Below are 21,795 nucleotides of genomic sequence, written 5' to 3'. Positions count from 1 at the left end.
AGAAATGGGCACCGGTTTGCCCTCTTTCCTCCTGAATAACTGGTTTGGTGGCCACGAGTAAAGGACCTACCAGCAGGCTCTCTGCAAATCGCTTTTAACACAGAAGCCATATCTGCATCTCACTGAGCCAGGGTCAGCTACTTGACCCTCGGCCCTTCTTGAGGGTGATGTGGAGAAGAGGGACAAACACAATGCCAGGGGAGGTTCTGGTGAAGTGGGTGCCGATGGAGACAGGGGACAAATGGAAAAGAACTTAGTTCCTGTCAAGGACACAGGGGTTCAAAGCCTGTGGCTGGAAGTAAACTCCATGATTGGAGCCGAGCCAAAATGAGGTGTCTGGATAGAAAATGCCCTGTAACTCAAGTCACCGCGGATGGGGACACCCACCGTGGCTTCTGAGGAACCTCACTCTAGTGAAGCCCTCATCCTCACCAGGCGGGCACGGCCTGTCGCCCCACACACCACCCACTGCAGCAAATTCTCACCCGGCTGGGAACCTCTCAGCTTTCCAGCGGTGCAGTGTGACAGTGAAGGGCCGGCTCAGGGGGACAGTGAAGGGCCGGCGCAGTGGGACAGTGAAGGGCCGGCTCAGGGGGACAGTGAAGGGCCGGCGCAGTGGGACAGTGAAGGGCCGGCGCAGTGGGACAGTGAAGGGCCGGCGCAGTGGGACAGTGAAGGGCCGGCGCAGGGGGACAGTGAAGGGCCGGCTCAGGGGGACAGTGAAGGGCCGGCTCAGGGGGACAGTGAAGGGCCGGCGCAGGGGGACAGTGAAGGGCCGGCGCAGGGGGACAGTGAAGGGCCGGCGCAGGGGGACAGTGAACGGCCGGCGCAGTGGGACAGTGAAGGGCCGGCGCAGTGGGACAGTGAAGGGCCGGCTCAGGGGGACAGTGAAGGGCCGGCTCAGGGGGACAGTGAAGAGCCGGCGCAGTGGGACAGTGAAGGGCCGGCTCAGGGGGACAGTGAAGGGCCGGCGCAGTGGGACAGTGAAGGGCCGGCTCAGGGGGACAGTGAAGGGCCGGCGCAGTGGGACAGTGAAGGGCTGGCTCAGGGGGACAGTGAAGGGCCGGTGCAGTGGGACAGTGAAGGGCCGGCTCAGGGGGACAGTGAAGGGCCGGCTCAGGGGGACAGTGAAGGGCCGGCTCAGGGGGACAGTGAAGGGCCGGCTCAGTGGGACAGTGAAGGGCCGATGCAAAGTGCTTTCAGGAAGCTGGGGAATAATATAAGGAGGGAAGGGATGGGGTCTAGACGACAGATGGATAGAAAAGAACGCTTCTTCCTCAAATCGGGGGGGGGGGGGGCGGCGGCGGGCAGGAGAGCCTGGTAATAGAGTCCACAATGGCAGAGCGAGGAGATGAAGGTGTCCACCCAACCACTGTTTAGAACTGTGAAAAGGACCCAAGCTTTGCAATCAGACAGACGGGGACTGGAATCCCTTCACTATATGGAACCTTGGGCAACTCACTGTCCCTCTCTGAGACTCATTTTTTCATTCATAATATAGTGCTACTCCCCTTGCCCCGATTCCAAACGGGGCTAAATAATAATAGAACCTATTTATTGGGGATGATAAATAAAATGACACATGTAAAGCTTAACAAATGGCAGCTATTAATATAAGTATTAGTATTATCCCCTTTACAGGAGTGTGGGAGGCGGTTAAAATCGCTCTAAGATTGAGGGGGCCAGAAAGGGGATAGAGCGAGGAAAGCAGAGACAGTGGGGAATTGGGTAAGAGTTGAAGGCAGGTACCTCAAGGCTGTGGTCCTCCTTTGGCCTCATCCCAGAAATCAGAAGCAGACAGATGTCTCAGGGCAGAGATCCTAGGCTGGGGACAGAGACAGAGAATCCCAGGGTGGGACACCCAGGCAGCAGAACGCAAGGCAATGGCAAAGCTGTCCCTGGCACCAAGAGGAGAAGCTGAACCAAGGTCCAATGGGCAAGAGGCAGGGCTCGGACAGGGAGCAGGGGACAAGGAGGGCCCAGTCAGAAGTGGAGTGGGAGTCAGAGCTGTGGGAAGCATAGGTAGTGGGGCCAGGCTCCGCCTGTAAAGACGGACGGCTTTCAGAACTGCCAGGTAGGGTGGGTCAGCTCAGAGGCTGTGTGCAGATCCATCTTTGACAGCTGCCCTCAGAGCTCAGGGCTGAGGTCTGGGTGATAAAGCAGACCTCCTTCTCAGCCCCTTCTTAGCAACCAGTGGTCCAAGGGAAGTCTGGGAAGCCCCAAGGCCAGGTTCAAGGTGGATCTTGGGCCAAGGAAGGGCCAGAGATCACAGCAAGGGTGTAAAAGGAAGTATAGGGTCTAGGCAACTGAGAGGAGCTAAGACAGGCTGAGAAATGGAGTGAGGAAGAAGCAGAGGGTGGGAGCACAGACACAGGAACAGAGGGAGAGAAAGGCATGAGAAGGGAGGAAGGCACTGAGGAGCTGGAGGGCATCTGGGCAAAAGAGCCCAGCAGCTTCCTAGTAAGAGGAGAAAGTGCTGAGCTTCAGGAGAAGGCATCTGACTCAAGAAGGGGGGTATGAGGGGATGTCTAAGGGATGTGGGGGAGGGAGGAGTGTGGCCGGGCCCAGGCGATGACTTCATAAGCATCTCCCCCCACTCCTTCCTGAGCCGCCAGCCCTAGTGACCCCCTGCCCGCATCTCAAGGGTCTAGGCCAAGCAGGCGCTGACAGGGGAGAAAGGGGCCCTCCTGGGCCAGGCCCCCTAGCCTGGCATAGTGCCTGCTGGGAAGGAGGGGCCTAGAGGCCCAGCCCTTGTCAGCATCCCGGCCGGCACTTCGGAGGCAATTAGCAGCCCAGCTGAGCTAATCCCCCGCCTGGCGAGGCCAACACAAACAGGCCCAGGCCGGGTGCACACTCGCCTGCCTGTTTGCTGAGGGGCCCGGTGGTCCGCCAAGAACAACACCAATAACCCGGGGCCTTCTCTGGGTTAAGAGGAGGACCGAGGCTTGCTGAAGAGCTGACCATGCCCGACAGGCGTACTCTGGCCAGGCGCCCTGACTGCCCCAGAAAGGCAGCCACTGTTCCCAAGCCTTGGGCCAGCCAGGAAGAGGAAGCTGGACACAAGGAGCCATATACTCTAATTCAGTACCCACCCCTACCCCCACCCATGCCACCTGTGAGGGAGAAGGGCCAACTCAGGCTTGTGTTGCCTTGACCAGCCCAATAACTGAGGCCAGAAGGGCCTGAGCCCTCTGGTCAGAACCCAAGGGTTACAGGCTTCATGACGGATCTGGGAGCCCAGAGGCAATTCAGACCTGGACCCTGCCCTCAAGGGGGTCACGGTCCAGCAAGGGAACAGACCATATACAACCGTGGAGCAGGGCCAGGCTCTACTCCCATCAGCAACTACCTGTCCCCCTAGGATGGTGGAACCCCCACAACCAAGAAGGCAAAAGGGGCCCAGCAGAAGAAACAGAGGCCCAGCAGAAGAAATATGGCGCCAAGAGGGCAGGAGGGGATCAGAACAAACTTTAGCACAGACTGGTCCTGGACCAGTAACTCCTTCGCACAACCCAGCAACCACCGGGAGAGCAGGCAAGGCCCTACTCCTGCACCCCGACTTCTTCCTTCCAGCCCAATTCCACCTTCCTCAGCCCTTGACCAGGGAGCATCCTCTCTCTGAGATAAACCCTCTCTCTGCAACATGGTTCCTCACCTACATAGGTGCCTGGACTTTGCTGCAACATCAGAAACTGCAGCCTCCTTGGAGCTTCTACTGGGGAAAGCGATACGGCCTCCCTGAATGGGCCAGGGCCCTCGGGAAACGGCGCTGATCATTGATATGCAGCATCACTACCATTTACTGAGCACCTATCAACAGAGGGCCAGGCCCACACCAAAACCACCACCAGCATTATCCCACGTCAGAGTCACAAGCAAATAATGGAACGTGAATATATCCTGTTGGATAAACCCACTGAGAGGCAGGTGTATGGTTTATCCCCACTTTACAGATAAGGAGACCAAGGCTCGTGGCAGAGACTTGCCTATGGTGGCAGGTGTGTGTGTCACTAGGCCCCTCCTCCAGTCCCACCACCTCTCCATTTTCCCTCACCCCATGCTAGCCCAGACCTGATGCTTCCAGGGCCAACAGGTCTCGGTGCCTTGAGCCCACCCTTTCCCTACAAAACAGCATTATCTGCCTCTGGCTGAGCTAAGCTCCACTGTCGCTCTGTTGGGGACCTATGCATTGTAGACAGCTTTCTGTAGGGGAGAGGGTGAGAAAGGCTGGAATCACACTGCTAGGGCTGACAATGCCACAGCTGCACACAGCAGCCCTGCCCACCACCCCCTGCTGGCTGGAGACTTCAGGTCCACTTCCAAGCCTGCCAGATAGGCTGTCAGGTCCCGGCCCACAGCAGGAAGGAGCTGACAATCCAGTCTGAGCTCTCTGGGCTGCTCCCACACCTGGCCCTAGAATATCTAGCCTGAACCAAGGTATAGATGAGTAGATGAGTCCTATTCCCCTTTAGTTCAGCCAAAAGGGAGGTATTTTTCAAAAAAGTCTTTTACTAGGAAACTAAAGAAAAACAAACAGACCCTAAGTACACAGAAACAAGCAGGTTCCTAAGCAGGACTGTAACCAGTGCCTAACCAGAACCCTACAGATACTGCGTCTCCCTACCTCCTTCTAGACAGGGGCTCATTCTAGCTCCACTGCCGACAGCCTGTGAAATCTGACGCAAGTCAGTCAACTCAACCTCAGCTGTTAAAGAGATGCTGACAGTGGTAGAGCCAGGACCAGATCCGGTCCTAATTTGAAAGCCTCCCACCCATGATATTATGGCTGTTGGAGGACCGAGTGAAACCCTGAACCGGGAAGTGCTTCGTGGAGGAGTTGAGGGAGGTTGACGGTTGTTCTCAGCCAGCATTCTGGCTCTTTCTTTAAGTGTGAGGGAAAGCGTGTGTGGGAGGAGTGGAGATGATGCTGTAGGTTCCTGGTCCCATCAGGTTGAGATGACACTAGAATGTGCTGGGTCTCTCTTCTCCTCCGAGTCTTCCCACCCCATCTTCTCCCTCCCCAGCACCTCCTGCAGCCTAGCTTCCTCCTCATCCCCTGCTTGGACAGCGGCTGGAGCCACCTGGGAAGCTTCAGGAATGGCTGATGGTTATCACAGCCAGGACAGGGCGAGTTGCTGCCCCTCCGATTCATCACAGAACTGGAGTGGATCCAGAGAACTGACCAAGAGGATGCAGGGCTGCTGCTATGAGTTCAGACTGTTTCAGTTGGGAAAGAAGCTGAAAGAGGGCAGTTCAATCCTTCAAATCAGAAAGGGATGAGGAGAGGGGACTTTAGCCTCATTCCTCAAAAGAACAGACACGGTGTGGTGGAAGAAGTCTGAGGGCTGAAATCGCACAGATCTGGGACTGAACCTCTTCTAGGCCTCTCACTAGCTGGGTTACCTCAGATGAGTTAACTCCTATAAGACTCAGCTTCCCCATCTGTACCGTCTCAAAGGCTACTATGGGAACTGAACCATATGGAGATAGGTGTCCAGTAATTCCCTGCCCCATTCCATTCACTTCTGGCCTAGGACATGCACTCTCCCCTTTTCACCTGGCCAGTTACCATTGCCGTATGTTTGGTGATGGCACCGCATACACTCGACCCCAACCATCTCCTCTCAGCACCTAGGGTACTTTCAAAATGGCATGATTCCTGGTTGCCAGGCTGCCCAGATGCCCCTTGAACCACAGCAAGCTTCAGTTTGACAGGAAGACCCCAGCATGGTGAGGGGAAAGCCAGGTTACACCCTCCAACTTGCCCTCAAGGGTCAGAGCTCTGTCCAGCTCACCCAGCAGAGGCATCAGCTCATTAGCAAAAATGAGGTTCTCAACCTTTAACCTATGACCCCTGCCTCTGAGAGACAAAAGCCCTTGCTTTGTTAGTTCTGACATTTCAAAATAAATCTTGTGACTAAAATAAGCATTTCAAATTACATACACCATTTGTCAACTGGCTATTCTAATGCTCCCCCCGCCCCAAGAGAAGCCTAGTAGTTAAACACTCTGCAGTCAAATAACCCCAGCTCCACCGAGTCCTAGCTGTGCGCCTTGGGTAAGTCATTTAACCTGTTTCCTCTGTTATAAAGAGAATGAATGCGAAGATAGAGAATGTAAAGCACTTAGCACACCGCCTGTCACACAGCTGCTGCTCAGCCATCAGCTATTATTACTACTGCTGTTAACATTGGAGAATGTGCCTGCCGCCACCCCTCCTCTGATCCTGAGACTCGCTGAGCCAGATGTTTCGGTGTGGGCTCCCGAGACTTCAGCTGGGCAGAGGACACTTTAGAGAAAAATGGGTGGGTGCCCTTTTACCTTGTGCCATACACACTACTGTTTAAACATCCCACCCTCCCCCTTGAACTGCGAGCTCTTTGGGGGTGCGATCTGGATCTACTATTTTATGAGGGGAGGGGAGTCAGGAAGCAGTGAATAAATGTCAAATGAACTGAGGCATGTGCTCTATAAAGAAAGGCAGTGCAGTTATCTGCTGGCACTAGAGGCCAGGTGGACGGCCAGCCTGATGAGGGCAGCACAGGACGGGCTCACGTCCCTGGAAGCTCTAAAATGCTACAACACCAGGCTCGCATTCTAGACTCCTTCAGAATGAAGGAGTCAGGGGAATAGATTAAACCACCTCCACCTACTACTGTCCCTGGATTGCAGGACCCCATTCCCCCTTCAAGGCCCCAGAGAAAAGCCTCAGCCTGGGTCTGCAACCCCTGGTCCCTATGCAAGGCCCCCTGTGCAAGGCCAGCCCACACGGCTTTGTTATAAATGATGCCCTGGACAGCCATCTGACCCACTGTCTCCTGGTCTCATCCTCGAGTTCCTGGAGCCTCAGCCAAAGACAACAGTGTGGACTCATTTCTTCGGGGCCCAGAGTAGAAGGCTCCCCAGCACCTGGGAGCAGCTGGAAGTTGGAACTCAAGGACTCATCGCTGCTGGTCTCCCCATCCTGTGCCAAGTGCATCTGTAAACAAGCCTTCTCAGTGGTTCCCTGCAGCTACTCCCAAGGGTCAAAGGGAGAGAAACAGACTAGAATCCGGGCAGCCCACGGCTTGGAGAACTGAGCCAGGCAAAGCCTGGTCTGAAAGATGGTCCCTGGGTGTGGCCAGGTCTGCGCTGCTGGCCCTGTGCCCAGAGCCTTGGATGGGTTCGCCATTGCCCAGGATTGCTGCTCTATGCCAGCTGCTGAGACCCCAAGAGGCATGGGGCCTGTGTCACACTGCTGTAGGTCCCACTGTTTTACAAGTTGGCAGAGAGAAAGAGCTTGCTGGGGTGGAGATGCCTGGATGCTGGGCTGTTGTGCGTGATTCTGTTTGCTATAAAACAGCCAGACATTCCTAGGACCTGGAATCCCGCCGAGGCCATGGAGCTAGCCTTCCCGGCCATATATCTCCAGGCGGGGGACAGGCCTGAGACATCTGAGATAATAAAGACATGATTGTCTCAGCCCTGGGGCTTGTCTCCCCTTTGTCCCAGGGCCCAGCAGCCAGCAAGAAGTTTAAAGACATCCTCCCCCTTCTCCTGGGAAAGTACAAATGCATCAGATTCTATAGCCCCTGGGGTGAGCTTCCCAAGAACCAGGCCTGGGATTCCTGCTCTGGCTCACCAGAGCAGGCGGCCATCAGGGGTCCATCCCAAGGCAGCACACAGGAGAGAGCAAGCAACCAGATGTGGAACACTCGCTCGGGGCACATGTCCTCCCTCTGGGCACGCATCTCTAATTCTCACCAACCCTCTAACATGGGAACTAAAATTTTAGGAATTAAGAAACTGGAGCTGAGGGAGGTAAACGAACTTATCCAAGTCACAGATACTCAATGGCAGGGATGGTCTGAAACCTAGATGTTTTACTCCAAAGCCTGCAACTTCCACAGTAACTCTAACTCCATCCCCTCCCGTAAAAAAAAAAAAAGTATTTTTATTGATTTCAGAGAGGGAGGAGGGGGAAAGGGGAGAGAGGAAGAGAGAGAGAGAGAGAGAGAGAGAGAGAGAGAGAGAGAGAGAGAGAGAGAGAGAGAGAAACATCAATGATGAGAGAGAATCAGTGATTGGCTGCCTCCTGCACGTCCCACACTGGGGATCAAGCCCACAACCCAATCATGTGCACCCACAAGGAATCAAACCGTGACCTCTTGGTTCATAAGTGGACGCTTAACCACTGAATCATGCCAGCCGGGCCCCAACATCCAATTTTTTATAAAACTCTCAGCAAAGTGGGAATAGAGGAGCATATCTCAACATTATAAAGGCCATACATGGCAAACCTACAGCGAACATCATACTCAATGGGCAAAAACTAAAATCATTTCCCTTAAGAACAGGATTAAGACAGGGATGTCTGCTTTCACTACTCCTATTCAAAACTAGAGACCCAGTGCATGAAATTCGTTGGGAGCAGGGGGGGGGAGGCAGGCGGGGGGGAGTTCCTTCAGCACAGCCTGCACCCTCTTGCAATCTGGGACCCCTCGGGGATGTCCAACTGCCAGTTTAGGCCCAATCCCCTATGGCAGTTGGACAACCCTCGCGCAATCAGGGACCACTGGCTCCTAACCGCTCACCCGCCTGCCTGCCTGATCACCCCTAACCATTCTGCCTGCCTGCCTCATCACCCCTAACCACCTGCCTGCCTGCCTCATCGCCCTAACCACTCCCCTGCCTGCCTCATCACCCCTAACCTCTCCCGCCTGCCTTATCGCCCCTAACCACTCCCCTGCCTGCCTCATCGCCCCTAACCCCTCTGCCTGCCTGATCACCCCTAACCACCTCTGCCTTGGCCTCCACCACAGGGGCTTTGTCCAGAAGGATGTCCAGAATGATGTCCAGAAGGTCGTTTGGCTGGTCTAATTAGCATATTATGCTTTTATTATTATAGATAGTACTGGAAGTCCTAGCTACAGCAATCAGACAAAAAGAAATAAAAGGCATCCAAATTGGAAAGGAGGAATTAGAACTCTCATTATTTGCAGATGACATATTGTACATAGAAAACATTAAAGACTCCACCAAAAACTACTTGCTTTAATAAATGAATTTGGTTTTTAAAAAAAATGAATTTGGCAATGTAGCAGGATACAAAATAAACATCCAAAAATCTATGGCTTTTTTTTTTTCCTTTAATCCTCACTTGAGGATATTTTTCCATTGATTTTTAGAGAGAGTGGAAGAGAGAGGGAAAGACAGAGAGAAATATCCATGTGAGAGAAAAACATCGATTGGTTGCCTCCTGCATGCAGCCCTGGGCCTGGGCCAGGGAGGAGCCTGCAACCGAGGTACATGCCCTTGACCAGAATCAAACCCGGGATCTTTTAGGTCTGCAGGCCAAAGCTCTATGCACTGAGCCAAACCCACCAGGGCTCTATGGCTTTTTTATACACTAATAATGAATTATCAGGAAGAGAAACTGAACAAACAATTCCATTTACCACTACAACAAAAAAATTAAGGTACTTAGGAATAAACTTAACCAAGGAGGTAAAAGACTTGTATTTGGAAAACTACAGGACATTGACAAAAGATAGAGAAGATATAAACAAGTGGAAGAATATACCATGTTCATGGATTGGTAGAATTAACATTACTAAAATGTCCATACTACCCAAGGCAACCTACAGATTCAATGCAATCCCTATTAAAATACCAAAAGCATATTTCACAGATTTTGAACAAATACTCCAAAAATTTATATGTAACCAAAAAGACCCCAAATAGCCACAGCAATCTTGAGAAAGAAGAACAAAGTTGGAGGAATCACAATATCAGATTTCAAGTTATACTACAAAGCCACCGTAATCCAAACAGCCTGGTACTGGCACAAGAACAGGTTAGATCAATGGAACAGAACAGAGAGCCCAGAAATCGATCCAAGCCATTCCGCTCAATTAATATTTCACAAAGGAGGCAAGAACATACAATGGAGTCAAGACAGTTTCTTAAATAAGTGGAACTGGGAAAACTGGACAGATACATGCAAAAAAAAATGAAACTAGACCACCAATTTACACCATACACAAGAATAAATTCAAAATGGATAAAAGACTTAATTGTATAAGTCATGAAACCATAAAAATCCTAGAAGAAATCATAAGCAGCAAAATCTCAGACGTCTCTTGTAGCAGTATGTTTATAGATATGTCTCCTAGGGCAAAGGAAACTAAGGAGAAAATAAACAAATGGAACTACATCAAAATAAAAAGCTTCTGCACAGCAAAAGAAACCATCAACAAAATGAAAAGGGAGCCCACTATATGGGAGAACATATTTGGCAATGATACATCTAATAAAGGGTTAATATCCAAAATATATAAGGAACAAAATAAGCTAATGAACAAAATACAACTTAACAAAAGGAAGACAAACAATCCAATTAAAAAATGGGCAAAGGACCTAAATAGATACTTCTCCAAAGTGGACATACAGAAGGCCAAGAGACATATGAAAAAATGCTTAAAGTCACTATCATCAGAAAGATGCAAATTAAAATAACAATGAGGTATCACCTCACACTTGTCAGAATGGCTACCATCAACAAATCAACAAATGACAAGTGCTGGTGAGGATGTGGAGAAAAGGGAACCCTAGTACACTGCTGGTGGGAATGCAGACTGGTGCAGCCAAAACAGTATGGAGTTTCTTCAAAAAATTGAATATGGCCCTGGCTGGTTTGGCTCAGTGGATGGAGCGTCAGCCTGTGGATTAAAGGGCCCCAGGTTCGATTCCGATCGAGGGCACATGCCTGGGTTGCAGGCTTGATCCCCATTAGGGGACGTGCAGGAGGCACCCAATCAATGATTCTCTCTCATCATTGATGTTTCTATCTCTCTCCCCCTCTCCCTTCCTCTCTGAAATCAATAAAGATATGTTTTTAAAAATACTGAATATGGAACTGCCATTTGACCCAGTGATCCCACTTCTAGGAATATATCCCCAAAGTACCAATCAGAAAGAATGTATGTCCCCTATGTTCATAGCAGCACAATTTACAATAGCGAAGATCTGAAAACAGCCCAAGTGTCCATCAGTAGATGAGTGGATTAAAAAGCTGTGGTACATTTATACCATGGAATACTATGCAGCAGTAAAAAAGAAGGATCTCTTACCCTTTGAGACAGCAAGGAAAGAGCTGGAAAGTATTATGCTAAGCAAAATAAGCCAGTAAGAGAAATACAAGTATCATATGACCTCACTCATGTGGAATCTAATGAACAAAATTAACTGATGAACAAAATAGATCCAGAGGCACAGAAACACAAAACAGACTGTGGAATCTCAGAGGGAAGGCAGAGGAGGGTGAGTAGGTGGGAAGTGATCAACCAAAGAACTTGTATGCATATATGCATAGCCCATGGACACAGACAATAGGGTGGTGAAGACCTGAGGTGAGGGTTGGGGGCGGGCTAGGAGAGGTCAATGGGGGAAAAAGGGGACATATGTAGTGGGGGAAAAAAAACTAGTGAAATATGAACAAATAAAAAAAGAATCAACCCATGAATGTATAGCTAGGTGGAACAACAAATCCATCTCTCCCTCTCTCTCAAATCAATAAATAAAACACACACACACACACACACACACACACACACACATCATTTTTTTAAGACATTTAGTTATTTGAAAAATGGCAAGCAAGATCATTGGCTCTGGAAGGTAGTAATGGTTCTCAGAATTGGAAGTACTGGCTACAGATATGGGTGACAAGACACTGTGGGTAGTGGACTCTTTTCCTATCAATTTGAGAGTTTGCACTCTTCTCGGGGGCAATGAGAAAGGCAGAAACTCAAGAAACCTTGCGAAGTCCCACAACCAACCACTTTTCTTGCTGTTTCTCTGCCATCTAGTGGCTCCTCTGGAGCATTACAAGTTAATATTTACTGTTAAACCATATTTATCCTAAAAGCAAAAACCACATCAGTCTTTACTGGACACTGCAATATACAAAACACTATAGATTGAACCAAACTTTAGACCCTGTAAATTACATCAATGAAAACCTGATTCTTCTTGAAGACTCAATAGTCTACTTGTATATTTAATACATAGGTTTTATATATAGGGTGTCCCAAAATTCACGCAAGAATTTTTATAGAAAACACAGGTTTATAATTAAAAATTGTAAATTTTTTATTGATTCATAAAGTATACAGTATAGGGCTATGTATGGAATAGCACTTCGGGTAAATGGCCTTCACGGCTTTGCTGGCACATACGCAAAGCCGTTGTCTTCACTGTCCCTGCTCCTGGGCCATAATTGGTACTTGGTAATGCTTATCAAATTGAAGGGATTGAAATCAAAGGGCAACAGATATTAGAATCTGACTCAATAAACCAAGTAAAATTAGGCTTTTATTTTTTGTTGTTGTTGCTGTTAATGCTCACACAAAATTCAAATCTTGCGCGAATTTTGGGACACCCTATATTTTTATTAATTACCTGTCAAGAGCAAAACATTCCTAGAGTTGTAGAGATGTCCTACACCAGTGGTGCTCGAATCTCTTAGCAAAGCCCTACAGCTCCCATAGGGGAGCACAAAATGTGTTCCTATGTTTGGGACAAGGAAGCAGTTAGGGAAGCAAAACTGCTGGGCTTGTTTCAATCGCAGCAGTTATTTCATTTACCTTTTCGGTTTCTGTAATAAACTTCCATGTAAGATTTTATTTGGGGGAAAAAGAGGTCTACTGCTGAAAAGACACAAACCAAAAAGAAATAGAAAACTACTTTATCTACACATGGGGAAACTGAGGCCCAAAGAGATGTAGCTACTTTTCCAAGGAAATTCTGGTGCCCCAATAAGAACCTGGGTATCCAACTCCCAATCCAGAGCTTTTTCCAGTAATGGCATTACCACCCTGGGAGTAATGAGGCGATAACATCAAACACCATAATGCAAAATAAACTAACAAACAGGACTCCATTTAGTCTCACTCCATTTACCAGGTTTCAAGATGCCTATGGACTAAGGAAAGGCTGGTCTTAGACAGAGGTGGGCAAACTTTTTGACTCAAGGGCCACAATGGGTTCTTAAACTGGACCGGAGGGCCAGAACAAAAGCATGGATGGAGTGTTTGTGTGAACTAATATAAATTCAAAGTAAACATCATTACATAAAAGGGTACGGTCTTTTTCTCTTTTAGTTTTATTCATTTCAAACGGGCCGGATCCGGCCCGCGGGCCGTAGTTTGCCCACGACTGTCTTAGAATCAAGTGGCATCGAAGGCAGCGGAATTTTATACAAACCACAGATAAATCCCCCTCCCCCCGTATCTGTGGTTTTGCTTTCTGCAGTTAAGGTACCCATGGTCAACTGCGTTTCAAAAATATTAAATGGAAAATTCCAGAAATAAACAATTCATAAGTCTTAAAGTGCATGTCATTCTGAGTAGTGTGATGAAACCTCACACTGTCCCATTCTGTCCCAACCTGAACATAAATCATCCACTTGTTAAGCGTATCCGTGCTGCATACATTACCTGCCAGTTTGTCACTTAGTTGCTGTCTCAGTTATCAGATTGACTGCCGAGGTACTGACGTGCTTATGTTCAAGTCACCCTTATTTTACTTACTAATGGTTCCAAAGTACAAGCGTAGTTTTGCTGGCAATTCAGGTATGCCAAAGAGAAGCCATAGAGTGCTTCTTTTAAGTGAAAAGGTGAAAGAAAAAAATTGTATGTTGAGGTTTCTCAGATCCACAGTAAAAAATCTATCTGTGAAATTGTGAAGGAAAAAGAAATTCATGCTAGATTTTTGCTGTCGCACCTCAAACGGCAGAAGGTACAGCCACAGTGTGCGCTATGTGCTTTACAAAGGAGCAGAGTGCTGGCATGAAGCTCCCCTGTGGTTCTGGGGCTCCAAATACCCACCCCTGTCACAGAGTTATAAATGAGACACTGGAGGGCATGATACACTCTCAAGCTCCCTGCAAGTCTTCTCCGGTTCCTGGCAATGGGGCTGCGGGACCCTCACTCGTATAGCAGACTATGACGCAGAAGCCAACAGGGCTCTATGGCCCTGGTACCACTTGCCAAGCCTGTGCTAAGTGCTTTACATGAAGCATTGCATTTAACCCTCACAATTCTCAGGTAAAGTTAATACAGCTATTTCTATTTCACAGAGGAGAATGCAAAGCTCAGAAGGTTTAAGTTACTTGCAGAAGGTCAAAGATCAAGTAACAGGACCCAAACTCAAATCCAAAGCCTATGCATGCACTTTCTTTCCTTAATACATTTTTATTGACTTCAGAGGGGAAGGGAGAGGGAGAGAATCATTGATTGGCTACCTCCTGCACAACCCACTGGGGATTGAGTCCGTAACCTGGGCCTATGCCCTGACCAGGAATTGAACCGTGACCTTCTGATTCATAAGCCGATGCTCAACCACTGAGCCATGCCAGCAGGGAGGGCATATGCATGCAATTTCCATCACAATGCCAAGTTGTTTAACCTCAGTCTTGCCATCTATCCTGCCTCCCTCACAGGGCTGTATTGAAGGTGAGTGAGAACACTAATACAAAGGTGATTTGAAGTTTGAATTTACTACCTAAATTCAAAACAGTGTGAGGACTCCTGAGCTTTGTGAAGATGTAGCTCCAGAATCCCAATCACCTCCCTTATTTGAGTCCAGCTAATGAGCTTATTCCCAGTAACAGGGTTCCTTCCTCCTGATGAGGACTACATTGGATATGTGGAAACAATGGTGCGATTCTAGCCTTTATGTGGCATGGTAAAGAGAAAGGGATGGCACTCCCACCATCCCCCCGGCCTGGGTAATCAGTAAGGCCCAGCTTTCTCCACAAACCCTGCTCTGCCAACACACCGGCTGCTCTAATGACTCTAGGGCAGCCGTGGGCAAACTACGGCCTGCGGGCCGGATCCGGCCCGTTTGAAATGAATAAAACTAAAAAAAAAAAAAAGACCGTACCCTTTTATGTAATGATGTTTACTTTGAATTTATATTAGTTCACACAAACACTCCATCCATGCTTTTGTTCCGGCCCTCCGGTCCAGTTTAAGAACCCATTGTGGCCCTCGAGTCAAAAAGTTTGCCCACCCTGTTCTAGGGGCTCGCTACCCAAATGCAAAGGCATCTCATACAAAAGACAAAGGCTATCTTTCTCTCATGCTACAATTAAGTCACCTTCCCTTTGGCTCCTACCCAATCTGCCACTGTAGATGAAGCTTTTATATCACTATGCTTGCCCTGGCATTAAGGATGCTTGAACTGCAATTTTCAGCTTTGTAATTAGTCATACGTATGTTATTTTCATTAAGATACATATGGTTAAACATACAGGCTTCAGAATCAGACCCGAGTTCCAACTCTGGCTGGAGGTATCAACCAATTATGGTGTCTAGGAGTCCTTATCTATAAAATGAAGATACTTGTAGTATCAATGTCATATAGCTGTTGAGAGAAATAAATGTGGTAACACTGTGGGTTTAACACAGTCCAAAGCGCAGCAATTGCTTAATAAACAGCTCTTCTTTCACCAAAGGGTATGTTCCATTTCTTAGGCAATTAGAACAGTCCTCCACCAGTATGATTAATGTTCCCTCTTTAATTCACTCATTTGTTTCTGGGGGCCCTTGAGAGCTAGCTTTCTACCTACTACACCTATCCCTAAGCAGGTGACTACTTCCCAAACATGCCAGGTGTCCCCCATCTTTGTTCACATTCCTCCCTTCCAGAAATCTATACTCACCCACCTGCCTCCACCCCCACCCCATATAGCTCATTTCCAAGTCAGACCCATCTTTTAAGTACATCTAAAGTGTAACCTTTTTCCTGATTTCTTTCCACTCCTCACTCCATCATCCCCCAACAATATACACACACAACTGTACTTTCTCTTCTTTTCCTGGTATATTAAATTACCCTCTCTTACTCTCATTCTTACTAGAACCATCTTCATCCACCATGCTATCTAACAGAGGGCCTCTTGGTACTAAATAAATATGTTAAATAGACTACACAAAACAAAAGCTTTGGGGAGATTTGTAGTTTTTAATGTAATAACATCTTCTGAATGTTTCTTATCCCTTGATGTTCGTAAACTAGCTTGGTCCAGAAAGATCCTCATGCTAGCCTCAGAGGTTTGGCCAACCTAAGGCAACCAGTCCTGGTAACTCTGGGACACTGGGAAAACTGTACAACTAACCTGATCTGCAGAGGTTTTTGTTTTCCTGCCTTCCAGGGGCCCTAAAAACAAAGGTAAAGTATCTAGAGCTCTTTAGATATAATTTAGTGTGTACATGAAATACTTCCACAAAATTAAAAAGCTAGGAGAAAACTCCATCTTTAGGTCTTAGCTTCTTCTTAAAGAAAGCTCTAGCCCTAACTGGGTTGCTCAGTTGGTTGGAGCAGCGTCCTGTACACCAAAAAGTTGTTTGGTCCCTAGTCAAGGCACATACCTAGGCTGCAAGTTCGATCCCCAGTCAGAAAGCAACCGACGAATGTTTCTCTCTCACATCAATGTTTATGAATGTTTCTTTCTCTTTCTCTCTCTCTCCTCTCTCTCCCTCCCTCCCTCCCTCCCTCCCTTTCTCCCTATCTTTCCAAAATCAATAAACATATCCTTAGGTAAGAATAGAAAAAAAAGCTGTAAAGCTGTAACGTACCTTGAGCTCCAACATCCTAGTTTTTAAATATTAAATGTGTACTCCTGTAATTACTAAAATACAAAATCCCCAATATACACCCAGTGGCATGTGACAAAGATATATATAAGTAAATAATTCCTTATATAACCTAAATTCTTTCCATTGCAATGCAAATCTTGTAGCTGTTAATATTTGCATAGCACTTTTGTGTTTACAGAACATATTCACATATATGACCTCATTTAATCCTCATGCTCAACCCTAAGGTGTAGATATTATTATTCCTAACTTACAGATGAAGCAAAAGATCAGGGACATTCACTGTTTATCCAAAGTCACACAGCTAGCAAGGCCAGAAAAGAAACTCAAGGTCAATTATTTCCCTACAGCAGACATCACCTTGGATTTTTTTGTTAAATGCCTATGAATTCTCAGACTGACTCTTCACCTCTCCTAAAGAATCCATAAGTCTCCCTAGTCCACCAGTACATTTACTCAACCTTATGTCCTTTCTTCGTCATCACCTTATCCTCTCCCTTCAGACATTTATCAAGATCCCATAAGAAGTGGTGTCCAGAAATTGGGTACCCTCGGTTCAACCACCAGAATTTTAGCAAATTCACCACTAGGTGGAGCTCATCTCAATAATCCAAGAAACCAACAGGCAGGCTCACTGGGAAAGAGAAAACAGAGGAGCCTGAGTTAAAGTAGCTCAATACATTGTTTAAAAGAAACAAGAAATAGATATCCTGGCAGTGGCACGAGCTTTCCCATCTTCATCCCAATAGCCCATGATCAGAGAGTTAAGAAAGAACTTCAGTCCAAGGCTTAGGGTCAGAAACAAATACTAGCTAGTATTTGCAAACCCACACAGGTACCTCTCCAGTTCCTGCTTCTGAGAAGGCTGGCTACTGGACTTTGCATCAAATTATAGCTAAACCAGCCCTAGTTGATTTGGCTCAGAGCATAGAGCATCAGCCTGTGGACCAAAGGGTCCTGGGTTTAATTCCGGTCAAGGGCAGTTACCTTGGTTGCAGGCTCCTTCCCGACCTGGGCCCTGGTCAGGATGCATACAGGAGGCAACCAATTGATGTGTTTCTCTCACATTGATGTTTCTGTCTTTTCCTCTCTCTCTAAAAATCAATGGAAAAATGTCCTTGGGTGAGAATTTAAAAAAAAGAAATTACAGCTAAATTATAAATCAAAACACGGAAACTAAGATCCTATCCAATTAAATATCAATTCACAGTATAAGGCTAATACACAGAGGAAGCTGATACCTGTTTAATCACTCAGATGTTAAAAAAAATTAAGAAAATCAATCCACCTGGAACTAAATATTCACTGACAAGAGGGGGAAATAAAGCCACTTAACACTGGTCCACACCCCGCCCAAAGGTCTGACAAATAATGGGGGTTGGGGGGAGGGCAATCTGCAGCAGAGGAATAAAATGATAAAATAATGGTGTTTTTAAAGATTTTTTAAGTGATTTTTAGAGTGAGGAAAGGGAGAGATAGAAACATTGATGTGAGAGTGAAACATAGATCAGCTGCCTCCTGCACGCCTCTTACCAGGGATGGAGCCCGAAACCCAGGCATGTGCCCTGACCGGGAATTGAACCAACAACCTTTCAGTGCATGGGACACAATAACCAACTGAGCCACACAGGCCAGGATAAAATGATGGTGTTTTTAGCTTAGCTAGAGACTTCACATCATAGAAGACCAATTTATAGTCCTGGAATAACTTCAATTTCATACTCATTTCTAGCAGTAACTTACACTATTTGGAATTTGGTCCTATGTACTCTCAGCAGATGAATTAGAATATCCTAAGTGAAAAAGATATCCATCTCTATCCAGTGAGACGTGTAGAGCACACTTGTCTTGAAGTTATCAGGGAAATACAGCCTTCCTCTACATTCTAGCTTTGACTTAGAAAACCTTAGTTGATCTCTACAACTCAAATACTTACCTTCTTAATTTAATTACTTAGGAATCTGCCCAAAATATCTGTGCCAGTCTACCAGTAAGATTATTATATGAACTTTGTTAAGCTTATTTCTAAATAAGGAGTCAAGAACTGAGTGTTAGTTTGGGACCACAAGTTTGGAAAACCTCTTTCCTAAAAGAACAAATAAAACTGTAAAGACATGTAGCCCAAACTTACTCTAAAACTCATGTCAAGTGTAAATGAAACCTTAAGAAATCATCTAATGTCATGATTCTCAAACCTGGATGGCCTATTAAAATAATCTGGTGAGCTTTAAAGAAGTGATGCCACTAAAAAAAATAATTTGAAAAACCAGACTCTATCTCCAGGGATTGATTGGAACGGCGCAGGCAGTACTGACCTCTCTTATAAATGAGCTCCGAAGGTGATAGTCACGGAGCCGAAGTTACGAATCACTGAGGTGTGCACTAGTCCCCATGCGTAGCTCATCAACCAGGTAAATACTACTTGGGGAGCCCGGCTCGCGTGGCTCAGTGGTTGAGCATCAACCTATGTGTCTATGTCTCTCTCCCTCTCCCTTCCTCTCTGAAATCAATAAAAATATCTTTTAAATCCTATCTGAGGTGCTTTTAAGAACTAGCAGGTTCCACTCTACGGGGAATTTTTTAAGCTTCCCATTAATTGAACCAGGCACCTGACTTGCATCTGAGACCTCAACAATGATAAAGCACTAATTATTTTACAGATAGAGGCCAGGAGAGTGAAAGTTACCTACCAAAGGATACGCTGAGTTAGGGCTGTCCTTCCCCAGGTCTCCAGTGCCCAGTATGGAACAAGTGCTCTGACCAATAAATGTATGGCATGTGCATGCACAGACAAGATTTTTAGGATTTTTACTTTTTGTTCTTTTCTGGTTTTTACTCTCTTGAGAACCACTCTAAAAATGGGATGGGACCACACGGCTATTCAAGAGGAAGCAGCTATCAAAATTTAAAGGAAAATTCCAGCCTGGCCAATATGGCTCAATGGCTCAGTGGTCAATCATCAACCTATGAACCAGGAAGTCACAATTCGGTTCCCAATCAGGGCACATGCCGGGGTTGCGGGTTCAATCCTGGGGGGGGGGAGATGCAGGTGGCAGCTCACTGATGATTCTCTCTCATCATTAATGTTTCTATCCCTCACTCCCTCTCCTTCCTCTCTCTGAAATCAATAAAAGCATATTTTTTAAAAAATCCAACTACAAGTCAGGAGCCCACATTTTTAGTTATATTCTTAGAGTCTTAGTAAATGCTTTTTAAAAAACCCTATTTTTGAATTTACTAAATATGAATTTTGAATGAGTAAGTGGCACAAACTTTGGGGTTGGGTATATGGAATCCTCTGGGTAATGGAACATGAGAAATCTTAAATGTGCTTGACCTCACACCCCTTTGGCTCACCATGAGAAAGAAGTCAACTCTCAGGGTTGCCTGTTTTCTGGAGCCAGGCTCCAGAATAAAAAACATGGAGCCAACCTGAGCCCAATCTGAAGCCTGGAGGCAAAACCCAACTGATCCACGCACACAAAAAATAAGTGCTTATTGTAGCAAGCCACTGTTAGGATGGCTTATAATGCAATATTATTGTAGCAATATCTAATAAAAGTAACTTAAAAAAAAAACATAGGGGCACTTTGGAAAAAACTCCAAGTAATATATAAACTGAAAAGTATTTAAATAGCCCTGGAAAGCAAATAGTAAGGTGAGGCCTTCTGTTGTTCTAAGTAGTTAAATCACCATGCTCTGAGTTGGGAGGACTTGGGGTAAGGCCAAGGGGAGCTAAACTAGAACAGTGACTTAAAGCTACTTCTCTCACATATCAAGCAGTGATACCCTAACCACTGAAGGGCTCAGCCCTTTCTGAAAGTACTAGAGTTGCTACTTCCTGGTGAAATGTTGTCTCTCTCCCACACTGTTAAATTTCCAACGTATGTTAGCTGTACCAATCCTTCTCAAGAAGCAGTGCCCGTATATACCAGAGTTTCTTGGCACTCAGCAACCAAGTAACCAACATCATCAGAATGGGAGAAAATAGCCCAAACCTAACAATGAGGAAAAAGAAATACCTTTATCCATTTATGAAGATAAAAATTATAAGACACTACTGATTTAATGACAGCTCTTCGAACAAAAAAAAATGTGCTCTACAGTAAATGTACACAGAAATTTTAAGCGGTATTCTGATTATAACATAAAAATGTGAGGAAAAATACATCTTAGAATAAGGAAATACTGCAATTATTCCTTTCATAACACAACCCTTTCTTCCCATTAGAATATACTTCTCTTCTGGCATAAAATCCAGCTCTGAGGATGCAACTGTAACAAACTACAGAACCTATTACTAAGGCCTTCAGTAAAACGTTATTTTAGAAAACCAGTGATGTATTAGCCTAAATAATGTAAATTTTGTCACATGCTAAGTCTGCTAAGGACTGTTTAAAATAACCCTTTTCCAAACTGGGCAGTATCACTCACTAAGCCAAGATTACAGACACATTTCTTAAGTCAAATAGAAAGCAATATTTAAGTAGAAAATAATGTTAGCTTCATCTATTTGCCACCCACATTCTTCTGATACATGAAAGTGAAATTGAAACTTTAATTAGAAAACAATGTTAGCATCAATCTTCTGTCACTATTGTTTTTCTGATGTGTGCATAATTCGACACAATCATGTGACCTGCCTTATTTCATTTATTCATTCTTGATATCATGTACCCATCTCATATGTCAAGCACTGCTCTAGGCCAGGGATATAGCAATCATCAGAATGGACCTATATGCCATGTACTAAAAACTAGGGATACGTAGTACCTGCTTCACAGAGTCTCAATCCAGGTACCCCTCCTAGTACAGTCAACAAAAATCTATATAATAAAAACCAGTGGTCGTAATGCTATAACGACCAAAGACCGGTCACCAGGAGGCTGCGCGCACAGCGAGGCCCGTGCCAACCAAGGCCCGTGCCAGGTTGGCAGGGCTGCGTGCGTGGCGAGGTGCGTGCAGGTGGGCGGGGACTTGACTCTGGGTCCTGCGGCGCGCCGGGATTTGGGGGGGTCCCGGGTCTCACGCAATTTCAGGCACTAGGTTAGTAGTAATAAGACATCTTGGTAAAATAGTAAAACTTAGATCTGCCTCTTCCTAACCCCTTCCCAACCAACCCAGCTTGGTTCTAGTACAGTATGAAATCAAG

The sequence above is a fragment of the Myotis myotis genome, unplaced genomic scaffold (genome assembly GCF_014108235.1).
Source record: "Myotis myotis isolate mMyoMyo1 unplaced genomic scaffold, mMyoMyo1.p scaffold_m19_p_2, whole genome shotgun sequence".
In the NCBI taxonomy this organism is placed as follows: Eukaryota; Metazoa; Chordata; class Mammalia; order Chiroptera; family Vespertilionidae; genus Myotis; species Myotis myotis.
Note: the sequence above shows the minus strand (reverse complement) of the source record.